This window comes from Ailuropoda melanoleuca, chromosome 15 (genome assembly GCF_002007445.2).
Source record: "Ailuropoda melanoleuca isolate Jingjing chromosome 15, ASM200744v2, whole genome shotgun sequence".
In the NCBI taxonomy this organism is placed as follows: domain Eukaryota; kingdom Metazoa; phylum Chordata; class Mammalia; order Carnivora; family Ursidae; genus Ailuropoda; species Ailuropoda melanoleuca.
The window spans coordinates 77709679-77726807 of record NC_048232.1 but is presented as its reverse complement, the minus strand read 5'-3'; the positions used below and the strand labels follow the sequence as shown (position 1 = coordinate 77726807).

The following is a 17129-nucleotide window of genomic DNA, read 5'->3' as shown; positions in this document are numbered from 1 at the left end:
CTTATCTGGGTCCTCCCTGGAAATTCATCCTGTTAATCAGTGCTAGGAAACCACCTCTGGTCTCTGCTCGCTCTCCTACATTTGAGCCTTTGCTTATGCAGTTCCTTTTAGCTGACATACCCTTCCACCTACCTTGTCACAACCCTGTTCACCCTGCAGGACTCTGCTGCATTGGCACTTCCTCTGAGAACCTTCTCTGACTTCTCCAGGAAAGAGGAGATCTTTGTCTCTTGCTTCAGTTTAGAACCTTTTTTAATAGGGGAGAGGGCAGGGAGCACGTCTCACCCTTCTGATTTCTGGTGCATAGTTGGTACCCTGTAATGCTTGTGGATTTAACAAATGGCTGTTGTTAGAGGAACATGTAACTTTGCAGAAATATGTTGATGCTCTGTCTCCAATCACCTTGGGAAGGACTAAACACCTAGACTGAGGCTGATTCCAGCAAATTGCTTGTTCCAAACCTCATAAAGCCATTATCTTTTCATTTCAGAGCCATAACATTTTAAATAGATCACAGAGATGCCGGCCGGAGTTTCTGATTTTCCCATATTTCAGACTCTGAGGTTGATCGAGATGTTCAGAATTTAGCATTTGGGGATTGTCGTGGTAATTTGTGTGCCATTCCAATCTATTCTGAGCTAAAATTGATTAACACTCTTAAAAGGGAAAAACAAAATTTAGCAAATTGCTACGCTAATTAAGGTGAAAGCAAGCCTCTCTGTCTCCCAGGGTCCCAGCGCCAACACAGTGGGGGAAAGCAACGGGAGGGGAGGCGCAGCGCCCAGCACACAGGATGTTTCTGCCTCGTTCACTCTCCTTTTTTTGGGCAATCCTATGCCCTGCCCCTTGCACGCCCGTACCCCCTACTTTTTAAGAAAACACAAAAGTGGTTCAACAGCACCCCAAGTTCACATCCTGGCTCGCCATTGAAGAACCATCTGATTTGGGTTCTTAGCCTAGCTTTGATCAGGTGTTTAATGGGTGGCACGGTGACAGTCACGCCACCAAGGCAGGGACTAAACAAGGTAACTCCCGTGAAGGCCCAGCAGTGTCTGAAATGCAGCAGGTTTTTGAAAATGCCCCACTCCCCTTTGCAGCCAAGGCAACATAGGATTAAAATGCTCTTGGGGTGCCTGGTGGCTCAGTTGGTTAAGTGTCCTTCAGCTCAAGTTGTGATCTCGGGGTCCTGGGATCGAGCCCTGCATCAGGCTCCCTGCTCAGTGGGGAGCCTACTTCCCCCTCACCCTCTCCCTCTGCCTCTACCCCTGTTTGTGTGCACGCTCTAGATAAATAGATAGATAGGTAAAATCTTTAAAAAAAATGTTTTTGAAATCCATGGAGAGTGGGACACTGAAGGAGTAAGGCACACAGGGCTATTATCCACTCCTGGGAATGCTGGGGCTCCCCTGAGGTTGAGGTCTTGGATGACATGGGGGGGGAACTGGTGCTCTCTCACGTGGCCCACTTGTGTCAAGGAAGACTGGCTTCTCATTATTTTACATCCTGGACTTATCCATTCAAATTGGAGGGTCCATGGCTTAAAAAAAGAAGAAGGAAAATACAATCAGATGTGTTCTAAAGGATATTGTCTCCAGTGTCCTGTGCTCTTTGCTACTGACCACCCCGTTCCAGGTCCTGAACACCTGTGTTTTATTTTCCTACCAATGAAACACCCATGTCCCACCGTCTTGTATCTCTTGAGACTCTTGTCAGTATCCTGTAAAGTCAATGAGTATGAAAGCATTTTGTAAACACGATGCTGCCATAACGGATGATCACAGTCGTGATGATTTATATAGAATCTAGCTCTGCAAACTCCAAAGCACGATCTGCCCCCTCCCCGCAGCTGGAGCCGCTCCTGGGTGTAGTACTGCTGTCTGCCTACTTAGCTGCTCCTCCAGGACCAAGAGTTCATCTCTGACAGCCCCCTGTCCCTCTCCCCACGTCTGCCCATCCCACGTCCTAGCTGCCCTCCGTCTCCCCCGCCATCATCCCTCTGTAAGCGTTTGTGACCTCTCCGCAACACAACAGCAGTTTTTGTCCAGGCGCTCTTTTCCCCTCTGCTCACTCCTCCCCCAAATGGATTCTCCATCAGCAGCATGAAGTGGCTTTCCCAGAAGCATACCCCACCATGCCATCCCCTTTCCAGTGCATAAAACCCTCCGTGGTTTCCCCGTGCTCCTAAGTTGGAGACCACAGCCCTGAGTGGCTTTTCCTTGCGCTTTCTGGCTCCCGCCTCCCTCAGCTTCGCCTTACGCCCGCTGGGACCACTGCTCACGCACCAGATCATCACACCTGCTCGGCCCCTTCCCCCAGCAGGGGGCCACTGCCCAGGCTATTCCTCTCTTCAGCTCTGTTCCCCAGTCGGCCTCCTCTTCCCCGTTGTTAGTTAATTCCACATTCTTTGGCTTAAGCTACATTTACTCTGAGAAACCTTCCCTGCGTTCATTATCTCGTAGGGGATCCTTTGCTGTACGTTCTCATAGGATCACATACGTTTCCTCAGTGACCCCAACGCCGAGTGTGATCTTTCATGCTTTTGTGGAACACGCTGGTAAAGGTGCTTCCCTCCCCTAGACAGCTGGCTCCAAAAGGGCCGAGACGGGTCTGCTTTTCATCACCCTTGTATCTTTAATGCCTAGTGTGATGCCTGGCCTATGAAAATATTTGCAAAATGATGATCCACAGTAAACTCAAAGCTGGGTCCCTAAGAGTAATAAAGCCATCAGGAAGGGCTTTCTTGATCACTGTCAGGGCTCACCACATTCCTGAGGCCTGTTGTGCCTCGGGGCACGGGCGGACGGCCAGGTAGCTGTCTACCAGTGTCCCTGCAGTGGCATAAATAAGGCAGCTCCATCTGTGCTCGCCTGTGGAACGTCCCAGGACCAGCCCTGGGAGAGGTGTGTGTCTCTCCGTGAACGCATTAAAACACCATCCGTTTGCTGACGTTAGCAAAGGAGGAAGAGCAGGAGAGGAAAGGACTCGTGCCGGGGTCTGCAGGTGCGTTCACGGAGCGTGTCCGATGGTACCCTCGGCAAACATACACGATAGCCTCCCCCGATCGGGTGCTGAGGAATCACTTTGTACAGCTGTTGGAAATGGCATTTCTCAGAAACACTCCTGTGGGCCCCTTGTTATATCTGTTAGTGCTGGAGAATGGACTAAGAGGGGAGAGGAAATTTATGAGGGATTGGTGCATGATTAAAAATGAACTGTGGGAAGTCCGCAGTGGACTGGTATGCTTCTCTCGGTAATGACCAATTAGTGTAGATTTGCAAATAGCGATTGCTCAGCTTGCTGGTCTCTGCGGCCTGTGAAAGGCTCATTGGTCTTCCTGATGTTTACAGGGCCCATTCATTTCCAGCCTCCAAGTCCCCATATCAACAGGCTACCAGGATGGAGCAGGTCTTTGCACCCCAAACTCTACTCAAGACGTGTAGCTCCTGTCAGGAGAGGAGAGAGGAGCGGAGGGGGGGAGAGTTCTTTTTGTGGGGAGCTTCGTAGATGGAGGCATGCTGTCACTCGCTCCTCACAACAGCCCTGTGGGATGGACTGAGAAGTTTTATTACCTCCATCTCACAGATAATTTATAAATTGAAGCATAGAGTTGAAGAGTATTTGCCTAAGATCAGGCAGCTAATAAATGCCAAGGCTGCTATTTAACTTTTCCCTCTCCAAATGAAAGGCTGTGAGATATGGGATTGTATAATTCAGGAGCCACGGACTGGAGCAGATCTGATGGGAAAGAGAGAGGCATGATCCGCAGCCACTGTGTGGTGAAATGGCCACTGTTGAGTTGGGCTCGAACTCAGATTTCCTGCCTTCAGGGCCTCTGGACCCCATTAGGCTGCAGTGTAACATGTGTTATTTATGGGGCCCTTTGTTTCTCGTGTTTTATGTGCTGCTTTGACAGAATGCTCACAGCTCTGTGGGGCAGGTGCTACGATGACCCCCACTCTGCAGGGAAGGAGTCTGAGGCTTAGGGAGGTTAGTTAACCCTAACATTTATATAACTCGTACATGGCAGAGCCAGGATTAAAACCCAGAACTACCTGTCTTCATAATCCATGCTCTCCTATGTTAGATTTCCTTCTCTGTGGCCTGCTTTTATTTATTTATTTATTTATTTATTTATTTATTTATTTTAAGATTTATTTATTTGAGAGAGCCACGTGAGCGTGAGCGGGGAGAGGGTGCAGGGAGAGAGAGAATCTCAAGCAGACTCCCCAGTAAGCATGGAGCCTGATGCAGGGCTCGATCCCAGGACCCTGAGATCATGACCCGAGCCAAAACCAAGAGTCAGCCACATAACCAACTAAGCCACTCAGGTGCCCCTATGGACTGCTTTTAAGTTGGGACCCTGTAATTGTTGTGTCTAGACAGGGGTCCTCTAAGCTCTCGGTGGTGGTTTTTTCCTGGTGGTTGCAGAAGAACAGGTACTTTAAGCACGACTCTTCCATTCAAGGCCCACTGGGGATGGAGTTTCCTGCTGTAGATAAAAGGACACCCACAATGCTGCTTGGGTTCGGGACGGCCCCATCACTCCCACCCAAGGGTTGTTTTCCAAACGAAATGGTCACTCTCTGGACAGTCTGCCTTAAATCAGCAACACATACCTTGTCAGTTTTCAGACAAGACCCTGCATACCAATCAGCCTTTCATCTTGCCGCAGTTGGCCCAGAAGGTCACCGCCATGCCATCAGCTGGGGTGAGGATGATCCCAAGCTTACAGTGGGAAGCTGCTGGGGCAGGGGCTGTTTCACGATTCACCTGTCCAGCTGGGGATCCTAATTTATCTCCTTTACTCTTAGACCTGATGCCTGCTCGTAACCAACATCAGAAAGGTTATGAAGTGAGAACCAGGGCTATGGCTGCAGAAAATACTAATGGCTGACTCTAAAAATTGGCTTCCCACTCCTACTCTGTTGCCTTTGTGCTCGTCTTTGTGGAGTATCACAGAAGCTCTCTTTAGATAACAGCCATCCTTCAGCACCCTGCTGTCCTTTGGGAGACATACTTCCATTGTTCTTCTCATTAGGGGGCTGGATAAACTGCTCCCTACCCTCTCTGTTTCCCAAGAAGTTGTGCCTCCTTAATGGTGGGCATTTTCAGTTAGGAGGGACTGATGCAAACAGGAAGCCATAGGGCTTCAGAATTCAAAGGAACCCCATAAAAATAGCTGTCTTTGGACAGATGAGGCCCAGGGCATGGTGGGGGGCAGTTAAGAATTGTCTGGGATCTCACATGTGATTCTTTCCAACACAGTCCTCTTCCCAGAGTTGGGTCTGGGTGTTTTGATTGTGGGGCCTGGGCAGTAGTTCAAAAGGGACCACTCTTGACAATGGTTGGACTTCACGTGCAGTCACCAAATACCCCCATGGGGCTGGAGCAGATTCCAGGTAGGCTTGGCCTGCAGAGGAAGGACAGGGGGTCCTAGGACATGTCCCACGGAGGACATGATCTGCTCTAAGATGCCCGGCGGAAGAGTGAGAAGCAAAGTGAAGTATGTGTGACCTTTGGGATTATCTTGGGCGGCTTCCCTAATAATACGTAATACTGAGAGTAACACCTGTTGCTTAATTGTCTTTTTAAAATTGTTACCTCTAGCCTCTCTTTACTGGTGAAGATTAAATGCAGTAAATGAGGTCTCATAATGGAAAGCACACAGTGTTTGGCACATAGTAGGCAGCTACAGATTCTGTCTTTGTCCCTTTTTTCCCCCTAGATTTGAAAATGGCTATGATTAACCTCTTAAATCTTCATCCTTGTTCCTTCTCTCTTTTTGGGTCTCATGTTATATAGTAGGGCTGACTGGGGTTAAATATTATGTCCAGGTCTAGAAAAGTTACGATTCTCCCACTCTTCGTTGTTTTTCTTGGGCCCTGGGTTATGCGTGTGGTTTGTGACTATAAGGGCTGGTTCTGTAAGGCCCGCAGTGCACCTCTGGCCTTTACTATAAGCTCTTCTCTCTTGGGTAACAAGGATGAGATCACAGAGTGGACATGGATGAGTGAAGTGCATCTGAAAACATATTTAGAAGGCCGGTCATTGGCTTTTAAATATCACACGTGAAAAATTGTCAGCAAAAATTGTAATCTGCATTAGAAAAGAATCTTTCCTTTGTCAGTTGTACAGTTCACTTTATACACAGGCAAACATTTCTTTGTATAATGGAGTGTCCTAATGAATGGGCCCTGTCTCCTTTTGAGAATCATAGAATCTTAATTAGGAAGGAACTTGGCATTCATTTGGCATAACCTTCCACTTTCTTCTATAATATTCTATATAAATGGTCATTAATCTTCTGCTTTTGAATACTTTCGGAGATAAGAGACCATTACCTCCCAAAGGACCTTGTTCCGTATTTAGAAACTCTATTAGAAATATTCGCCTTGTGCTGTACCGAAATCTTTTATCTTTTTGATTCCCCCATTGGTCCTGAGCATTAATAAAGACCAAACGCAAGTGTATATGTCATTGTCTGATAATTCATGTGCCTTCCCCACTAGACTGTGCGAACCAGGAGGGCAAGACCTGTAACTTTTATCTCTATGCCGAGCTCTTAGGACAAAACCTGGTCAAAAGTGGCTCCAAGAAATGCATGGCTTCTTTGCCATGGGGCTGTAGAGTGAGTCCTCTGCTCTTCTCCATTCTTTCAACCGTATCCCAAATGGCAGCTCTTGGAACGTAGCTGACACTTAAATTTACCTTGTGACGTTTCTGTGCAATACATGGTTTCCATATTGTTGCCTACCTTGAATGTGCTCACGTCCGTCACGGTCTCCCCTATTTTCTGTGGGCCTTCAGGGTACAGCAGGTGCGTCAGATCTACGTATCTGACGTGCCCCGTCTGGATCTGTCATTGGCTTGGGCTCAGTGGCTTAAACACATTTAAAGCAATTAAGTGTCCCCGACCCACCTTTTCCCCATCGTGCCGTTGATCCCTTCCCCTTTTCATGGCTGTGGCGTTCTTGTTCTTCTCATTCAGCGTTTGTTCCTCCTTGATAAAGAAGTGCTTTTGTGACCTTCTTTCACTGTGTCCTCAGGAATCCCATGGGTGGAAACAGCACCTGTTTTCTTGCCTTAGTAAGGAATTTACCAAAGGATGGAGCAGAATGCTGCTAATGAGAAGTAGGGCTGATACCAAAAGCTACTCCTTTTGGCCTTTAATGCCGTGCTCTTCCCTCGTACCAAAAACCGTACCTACCCACAATTTGACTTAAAAATCAGCATCAGTGATTCAGAAATGTGGCTACAGTGATGGATTTTGAAATCTAAGCTAGACCAAAAAAAAAAAAAAAAAAGACCAGAGGTATTTAATGGGTGACTGAGATGGGCAAAGTGAACTGGAAATTAGGAGATTAGGATATTTTCCCAGTGAGAATAGGAGTCTTTGTCCACATGTTTTGAAAGGATAAAAGGCTGGATTTGGGGAGTGAAATGTTAGAGCTCCGGTGTTTTAGATGAGGTTTATTTTTTGACATGTTACTGCAAGATGGAGTGGCTGAGGTGGTGGGATGAAAAGCGAATGAAAATTAGGAACTCCTGGCACTGTAAGGTGATTGTGTTGGGTGGTCCATCCATAGGATGATGAAACCCAAGAAGAAGTCTCAAGAGGTGAGAAGAATTCTATGCATGCAGATCAAAAGGAACCCCTATAATCTAGGCAAAATGGACCATAAGTTGCCCACATCAGGGGATACCCTAGAAACATATTTGAGTTCTGAGGATTTAAAAAAATCCTTCCTTTAAGAATAATAATAACTCTCATTAGTAAGAATTGATTATGTGCCAACATAATAGCTTTACATGCATAATATTATTTTATCCCTGCAGTAAGCCTTGAGGTTAGTATAATTATTTCCACCCATTTCCAGGTGAGGAAATGGAATCTTAAAAAAGAGACTCGTTGAAATTATTCAGCATCATGAACCAGAATCTGACTCTAAGTAGTCTGGCTCTTGAGCAGAACTGTCCGATAGAAATATAGTGACGCATAGTAGATATAATTGCAAGTTTTCTGCTGGTCGCATTTCCAAAAGCAAATGAAACAAGCGAAAGGAATTTTAATAATAGCATTTCATTTAAAACTACATATCCAAAACATTATCATTTCAACAGGATCAGCATTTTAAAAATTACTAAGGAGATACATTGCATACTTTCTTTCATACTGTCTTCAAGAGTCAATGTATATTTCACACATCTCAACTTGGACAGGCTGCATTTCAAGGGCTCAGTGGCCACATAGGGTTGGTGGCTATGGAGGAGCAGTGGAGCCTGATTTCTGAAGCTCCACCACGATGCGAGGGCAGAGGGTGGAGAGACACATATAAAGAATAAAAATTCTGCCTGAGCCGTTTTGCTTTAATAATAGATGTCCTTAAGAAAATGTCTACAGGGGGCACCTGGGTGGCACAGCAGTTAAGTGTCTGCCTTCAGCTCAGGGCGTGATCCCGGTGTTATGGGATTGAGCCCCACATCAGGCTGCTCCACTATGAGCCTGCTTCTTCCTCTCCCACTCCCCCTGCTTGTGTTCCCTCTCTCGCTGGCTGTCTCTATCTCTGTCGAATAAACAAATAAAATCTTAAAAAAAAAAAAAAGAAAGAAAATGTCTACAGCCCTTTTTGAGCAGAGACCTCAGAATACTAGCCACATTTTCTCGTGGCTAGTATAAAGAGAGCAGAAAATGATATTCTATGCAATAGCTCACCGAATATACACCAGTGTATACTTCCTGAGGAAAGGATCATCAGTAATTTGCCAGCCAACCAAAAAAAAGTAATCACAATGAATATTCAAGAATGAAAAGGTCTTGTTCTAAAGGGGCAGGCAGTATGTACCGAAAGAAGTTACGCATGGAATGATGTGTAAATAATTGTTTTAAGTCAGTTGCAAAGATGAATGCAAATGCTGAAAGTTGTTCTTAAAAACCTATGCAAATAACCGAACTGTTGTGTTGTTGTTGCCCCTTTTACCCATTTTGCCCACCCTGCACCTCCCACCTCTGGCAGCCATCTAGCCCTTCTCTGTATCTGAGCTTGGGGTTTTTTTTTTGTTTCTTTGTTTTGTTTTTGTTTTGGGTTTCTTTCCTCCACCCCCCCCCAAGATTCCCATGTAAGTGAGATTATATGTGTTTCTTCTTCTCGGTCTTATTTCACTTATCATTATGCCCTCAAGGGCCAGCCACGTTGTCACCGATGGTCAGACCTCCTTCTTTTTTATGGCTGAATAGTCTTCGTTTTCCGTTCGCCATCAGTGGACACTTCAGTCGCTTCCATCTCTTGGCTGTTGGAAAACGATGCTGCACTGAATGCTGGAGTGGGCTGATCAGGCATTTAAAACCGGTCAGGAAGTGCGTGTGTTGGATTTAGAAGTGCTAAGTTTCTTGGGTTTTGTATAACTCAGGTAGAATTCCGTGACTCCTCACTCTGATCAGCAGGGGAAAGAAAAAGTAGGCTGTGTCTGCAAAGCTCAAAGGTGACCACACGTAAAGTTATAAATAGAATTAAAACTATGTTATGGAGGTGAATATTGCAGGTGAACCAAAGTCTGTATGACGTAGGTATGGAGCAAAAACAAAATAGAGAGAAAAATAATGATGCTGGAACATTAGATATACATATGGGGGAGAAAATGACCCCTGACTGTCTCAGTACCATGTGCAAAAATTAACTTAAAATGAATCTTACACCTAAATGTAAGAACTAAAACGATAGAACTGGTAAAAGAAAACAAAGGAGAAAATCTTCATGACCTTAGGTTAGGCAAAGATTTCTCAAGTGGGATATAAAAAGCACAAACTAAAAGAGAAAAAAATACTAATAAATTGGACTTCATCTGAAGTGATAGTTTTTGTTGTTCCGAGACATTAATAAGATGACAAACCACAAACTCAGAATATTTGCAAAAGCATATGTCTGATAAAAGATTTATATCTGGAATATGCAGAGAACTCTTAGAACAGTAACAAGAAGACAAATGACTCAGTTTAAAAATGGGCAACAGATGTTAAGAGACATATCAGTAAAGAAGACAAGGATAGACAGTAAGTCCCTACAAAAGTGCTCAGCATCATTAGTCACCAGGGAAATGCAAATTAAGGTCCTCGGGGATTCTGCTTCACACCCACTACAATGGCCAAGATTTAAAACGACTGACAATACAGAGCGCTGGTGAGAATGTGGGACAACCAGCACTGCTGTACATTAGTAGACTTGTAAAATGGTACATCCGCTTTGTAAAACAGTTTGTTTCTTAAGTTAAACAGACTCACATTATGGCCCACCAATACCACTCCTGGGTATTCACACGCAAGAGAAATAAAAACACGCACACACAAAAATTGGTTATTGGTGGGGCGCCTGGGTGGCACAGCGGTTAAGCTTCTGCCTTCGGCTCAGGGCGTGATCCCGGTGTTATGGGATCGAGCCCCACATCAGGCTCCTCTGTTACGAGCCTGCCTCTTCCTCTCCCACTCCCCCTGCTTGTGTTCCCTCTCTTGCTGGCTGTCTCTATCTCTGTCGAATAAATAAATAAAATCTTTAAAAAAAAATTGGTTATTGGATATTCATGGCAGCTTTATTCATAGAATGCAAATGTCCATCAAACAGAGAAGACAGTTCTTGTACATCCGTTTAATGGAATGCTACTCAGCAATGAATAGGATATTTACAACAGTATCAATTAATCTCAAAAGTTGTATACTACGTGAAAAAAGCCAGACACACAAGACTGCATATTTTGTATGACTACACTTACACAAAATTCTTGAAAGCAAGACAGGTGGTACTAGGGGCCAAAGAGTGGGGCGGAGGGGATCCACCCGGAAAGGGGTGTGAAGGAAATGGGGAGGAGGGTGATAGAATTGTCGTATAAAGTGATTGCGTTGTGTGGTTGCAACTGTATACATTTGTTGAATTGTTCATTTAAAAGGGGTCATTGTAATGCATGTGATTTTTTTCAAAGCTGAAAAATAATGCATAAAAATACTATTCCAGAAGCAAAACCAACATCACTTATTTTAACAAATATACATGCCTTAGACTTCTGTTATTGGAGGAAAACTGTGATGCTTGATTAAGTAGCAGTATCTCAATGTATACTTAAGTCTTCAAGAAATACACCTAAAATAAATTATAAAAAATAAATTTGTATATAGGAGGTCTCAGACATACGAAGTAAAAGAAGGTACAGATGTTAATTTCAGACTATCTTAACTATAAAGATTATTTAATTGAAATTAGCAAATTGGCAAGTGTGATATCCATAAAAGGAAATAGCCAAGCTGTTTTCTAAGTAGAAAGCTTTCAAATATATAAAGCAAAAACTGGTAGAAATGTAGGCTATATTGGTAGAGTTTCAGCCACTAAAAAGACAAATCATATTGTTAATGACAAAGACAGTTTTAAGAATATAATCATTATGAGTAGATAACAAAGCTCATATCCATAAAATGGAATAAAATTGGATTTTCATGTGTTTATGAAAAAATTGCATAAATTGAGGGCACAGGAAAACCTCATTAAATTCCAAACCATAAAAATTATACAGGTCCCATTCTTGGCTGCAATGAAGTAATACTACATCCGGAACAAACTTCTAAATGGGAGGTTCAACATACCTGGAAATTACGGGAAGACGAAGAATTTTTCTAAATGCTTATTTAATCCAAAAGGAAGTAAAACTCAAAATTATAGCCTATTTTGAAAACCACAAAAGAGGAATATTTCACAGTAAAGCTTATGGAATGTGCTCAAAGCTGTCATTGGAGATGTTTTAATAGCCTTCGGTGCCTTCATTATTCAAACACAAAGATGATGATAAATGCACCTCACATTCCACTTGATAATTTAAACAAGAATAATGGTGTGGACCTAAGGAAAGCAGAAGGAAAGTAAAGTTAATAGCAGAAGGCTGTGAAATAAGAAAAATCAAAAGCAAAACTAGAATTAAATTTTTAAAAGCTGGTTCTATGTATGAGAAAATGGCAATGCTCTAGCCAATTTAGGAATGAGCAACGGAGAAAATATTAGTAAGCTAAACACTAAATAAGATGGTAGATAGACAACACTATATATAGAAAATAGTAGTAAAATAACAGTAAAAGCCAGCATTATTTGGTACTTTGGTACTTTGTACTGGAAATGGTACTGAGTATTTAATGTGGGTTCTCGCACTTAATTATCACGACCACTCTCTAAAGTTGGTGCTATGATGATCCCATGTTGCAGATGAGGAACCTGAAACTAGAGGCAATTTGGTCAAGATGTCTTGGCTAGAAGGGGCTGGAAACAGGATAAGGGCCCTTCAGCCTGGTAGTCAGTTTGGGTTTTGATTCCTAGAACATAACACTCTGTAAAATGCCATCCCCAACGTAGGTGCTATTTCGATTGTATCTGTATAATATACATTTTAGTATGTACTAAGGTATATATAATATACAGACATGGTATGTATTTGTATGCATACGTTGTATATAACACTGTATATAATATCTCTGTATCTATACATATATATACACATTGCTTATATACATATATGTGATACACAATGTTGTATATCATATATATACATTTCAATTAATCAAATTGAAATATATTTCATTTCAGTTAATCAAACTTGGGTTTTCCTTTGACTTTTTTTTCCATTTCTTTTTGCCATATACAAATTTTCCTCACCCTTGGATGAAAATTTATGCATATCAATATGCATATATATGTATTATATATGTGTTATATATAATTTTCTAGTATATCTGGTTCACCGTGTTACCTGAAATAGAAGTCTTCCCTCCTCACTTCTTCCCCATCCATTGTTTAGAGCTCAGTCTAAATCTCCAGGGAACTGTTCTTGGCCCGCCATTCTATTAATGTTTGGATTCCCCTGCTCCAGGTTGTCATGCCGCTCTGTTTCCTTTTTCATGACATTGGTCATTGTGTAGTTATTGGTTCAACACTTCTTTTGTATACTTATTTCCTCAGTACCTTTAGTGCCTAAGTATTGCTCATAAGCCGGACTCATGCCCTGCAACGTGAAGTCCACATGGATGGACCCCCTCTGTTCTTAACCACCCTGTCTATCCCCCACTGTTAGCATAGTGCTCGCACATAATTGACTCTAAGTAAATGTTTGAATGAAGGAGTCTTAATAAGAATGCTGAGGCTTTTCCTCCACTCAGCAGGGAAGAGTCCCGGGAGCAGTTACTTCTATCAGCTGTGAATATGAAAGGAAAGAGTGATATCTTATGTTCTGGGTAATTATCAACCTCTGCTCAAGGAAGAATTTCCAACCCCTGGAGAAAGAATGGATTATGTGGCAAAAGGCATTATTGTGAAGACTGAGCATTTGGGAAAAGATCAAATAGGATATTGCCAGATAGAAAAATAAATTCTGGGTAGTTTAAAGCCTTAAGTTTAAAAGGAGAAACATTCAGACTAGGGGGGAAAAAAATGAAAATTTTTATCCAAGGGTGAGGAAAATTTGTATATGGCAAAGAGAAATGGAAAAAAAAATTAGTCAAAGGGAAACTCTAGTGATTTGATTAATTGAAATTAATTGGGAAAAGGGAAAATTCTGAATGTCAGTCAGCAACTGAAACAAAATTAAATGGCAAGTGATAGATGGGGAAAATGATAGTTGGAATAGACATAAGGTAGGACACACAGAGCTCACAAATCAATAGGAAAAGTAGACCAATGGAAAAATGGGTAAAGCCTAAGAATAAAGGAATTCACAAAATTAGAAAAGCAAAGGATAAAAACGTATATGTAGTAATATAACAGCATTGCTATGTATTCAAAGAAATAGGATAGTAAGATTTTTATATCTAAATGGCAAAGGCTTTTAACAAAAATGTATTACCCTATATTGTCAGGTATCCACCGGGACCAACTCTTGTGAAAGTGTCTGTTACAAATGAACATCAGAATACTTTCCTTTTTAATGGTGTGGCAGTACTTCTCAAGATTCTTCAGAAATACATGCAAGCTGCAGGATGCAGACATGCCTGGAGGAAATAGAGGTGGAGTCAAAGTATTTCATGATGGTATTGTTTGTTTACAGTAGCAAAAATTAGACACAACTTAAATCCCAGTAGTGGCAAAAGGGTAGAGAGCTTGTGGTACATTTTCACAATGGAGTATTTGAAGCTTTTCAAATTCTCTCTTTTTGATGAAATTTTTATTCGTTTAATAACAAGATTGAAGGTTGCTTGAATCAGTGAAGAGGGAAAATGCTTGTAATGTAATATTAAGTTTAAAGACAGACACAAAGCCATTCCCTCTCCCCCCAATTTAAAGTCATCCAAATAGTTACATAGTTATTGAAAAAAGGAAACAAATAGCGCAACATTTAATTTCTTCTCTCTGGGTATAGGGACTCCAGTTCTTTTTGTCTTTGCTGCAGTATACAAAATTTATAGAGTTAGCACAGTTTAAAAAAAAAAGATAATATTTTTCCTTCTGAAAGAAGAGAGAAAGAGAAGGAGAAAAAGAGAAAAGAGTGACGTCATGCAGGTAACCGGAAGAGAAACCGTGTTCTCCCTGCGTGGGGGGCAGCATGGCGTGTTCAGAGGTAGGAGAGCACATGCACACTGTGGGGTTCGGCTCCTCCGCCTGTGAATCGTGGCAGTTATGGTGCCACCATTTCTGTAAGAGCGTCTCGCAGGGAAGAAGGTGGTTGGAAGAACACCCAGGAACTGCTTGGGGCTGTGTGTCTTCGTAAATCTACCCTTTTTTTGCTTGGATCATGTTTGAGATGTCCCTGTGGGACAGGTAAAGGAGTACAATGGAGAAGCAGGTCACCAAGGACTTGCTTCAAGCTCTTTTGTGCAGCTCCAGTGACTGTTGCATTGTTTGTGCGGTCAGAATAGAACGGGTTCATCTAGTGTTGACTCACTGTCTTATACGATGACAGTTCCCAAAGAGAAGGTACAGAAGTACTGTGGTTCCTGCTCTTTCACATGACGATCTAATATCAGTTAGATTGCTTTTGGTACAATTTTAAAAAAAGAAAAAGAAAGAAAGAACTACCCCAGTAAATATGGCTTAAACAACCTATTCATTTTTCTTACAAATGATTGGCAGTTCCATGAGAGATGGTAGTTTTCTTGGGGGTTCTCTTGGGCTCCTCATGGTCCAGTGGTCATAGCAGACCCAGCAGTCCTCCCCTCTCAGGACACTGGGAAGGAAAACAAAAGCCTTATTCTTTTTGTCTCTCTCTCTCTCTCCAGGAGGGAATCTTCTCCTCAGAATCTCCCAGCAGATTTCCCCTCAGGTGCATTGGTCAGGATGGCCATATGTCTACATCCTGTCTACAGGGGAGACTGGGATAGTGAGGGTTTCTGTGTGTCTGTGTGTCTGCAGCCTTTATAGTAGAAAACCAGAAGAGCCGCTCTGAGTAGGCAACCAGTAGAGTCTCTCACACTTGCCTTTGTAGGTTTGTTGTGGGAAGTCAATGGATATTTAAGAAGCAGAGAGAACCAATATATACACATGAGTTCTTTCCTTACTTGCTCTTTTTATTCTGTGACTTCTGAGTTAACTCATTTGGAGTTTGGTTTGGTGGCTTTGTTGAGATTTCCCAAGGCACTTACCTGTCCTTGGGGAAGTTCCCAGCCCCTCCAAGATCAAGGTAGATGGACTCCCAGTGGTTTCCATGTTCTCAGTGGCCCAGGGAAACTGGCTGGCTTGGGAAACCTGGTGCTAACTGTAGTCAATAGGTGGCTGAATTCTCAATTAAGAGGAAGTGACTCAGGACTGTACCTTGGTACGAGTCAATCAGGAGATAAGGATTTGCTGAATGCACAGGATTCCAGGAGGATTCAGACATAGCTAATGTCTGCTGTAGGAATTTAGTGCCAGTGAATGAAATCAGGAGTGGTATGGTACCAGTCAGTTACCAGCTGAATAGTCAGGGCTGGCTTCCTAGGAGTAATGGGATTTGGAGCTGGACCTTGAAGCAAGTGTGATTTCCAGAAGAGAAGGGCAAAGAGAGGGGGCGTGCCCATGCTGGGTACATCATTATCTGGAACAAGGAGGGTTTGAGGAAGAGGGTGGAAAGAAGGCATAAAAATAAGAGCTTTTTCATCGGCTCTGTGAATTAATGACAGGCTTTCACTGCCCAAAGAAGCAAATACCTTTCCCCAAGCAGGAATCCTTTGTCTGCTTATTATCTGCTGAGCTTAGCTATAAAACTTAATACCCTCATCATTGTACTTTTTCTGTCAGAGAAGAAAGAATTGCATTTCTTTTATCTGCCTGGCCTTCTGTTTTTCCACTTAGGAAGGCCAGACCTTTTGATGGTAGAAGAAACTAATAAACCAGTTCACTAAGACTATCCTCCAGGGCTCCTCACGATGCCCATGGGAAAAAAAAATTGCAGTACTTTTATGTTCTAGGCTTCAGTATCCATATGCCAGTATGTCCACCTTTGAATTAAAAGCAAACAAATGGAATGTCTACTATACACAAAGTATCTTAGCACTAGGGGAGTTGCTGAGGTATGATGGTGAATCTGCCACAAGGAATGCTCAGGTGGAGGAGATAAATGTGCACGTGAATTACCCACAGGGTACACAAGGTAGAGAGAAGCATGCTTAGTAGCGGATGAGTGTGGGCCTAACTGGCCTTATATTAGGAAAAATTGAACTTGGATTTTGCAATGTGCAGAATCCATTTAGAAATCAGTGTCCCTGATCTGTTCAGTGGGTTTGAGGGCAAAAGGGGAGCTGGATGGGATGAGCATTGTCAGGTTCCTTCCTGAGGTTCTGTTTCTCTTATTTATTAGAGAACTTGCAATGGAATGCCAGCTCTGTGTGCTGTGGGGCATTGCTAAAATGAATAAGTCCAAGACCCCGATCTTAAGGTTCTCAGGACTGGTGACCTGGTAATGGTATGGGTAGGTCCTGGGGCAGGGTGTCATGGTGGATGAGTAAAAAAACAAAGAATAGAATTGGTTCATCTACCCCAGACTTGCTGCTTTACACTATGACCATTCCCAAAAAGTTGGTGTAGACATGTTTTAATTAAAGGTCTCCTTTTGACAGCCTTCTTCCTCTTCAGGTGACTACCCTTCAAGGCAGATTAATTTTTTACAGCTGTTGTGACAGGGTTTTTGGACGTGTTGAA

The 17129-nt window shown here is 42.8% G+C and overlaps 1 protein-coding gene across 2 annotated transcripts in view; it reads left to right on the top strand.

Annotated features, from left to right (window-relative positions):
- The window catches only part of LARGE1 (LARGE xylosyl- and glucuronyltransferase 1), a 521400-nt gene that overhangs the window by 270436 nt on the left and 233835 nt on the right, over positions 1-17129 (top strand). The window lies entirely within an intron of this gene.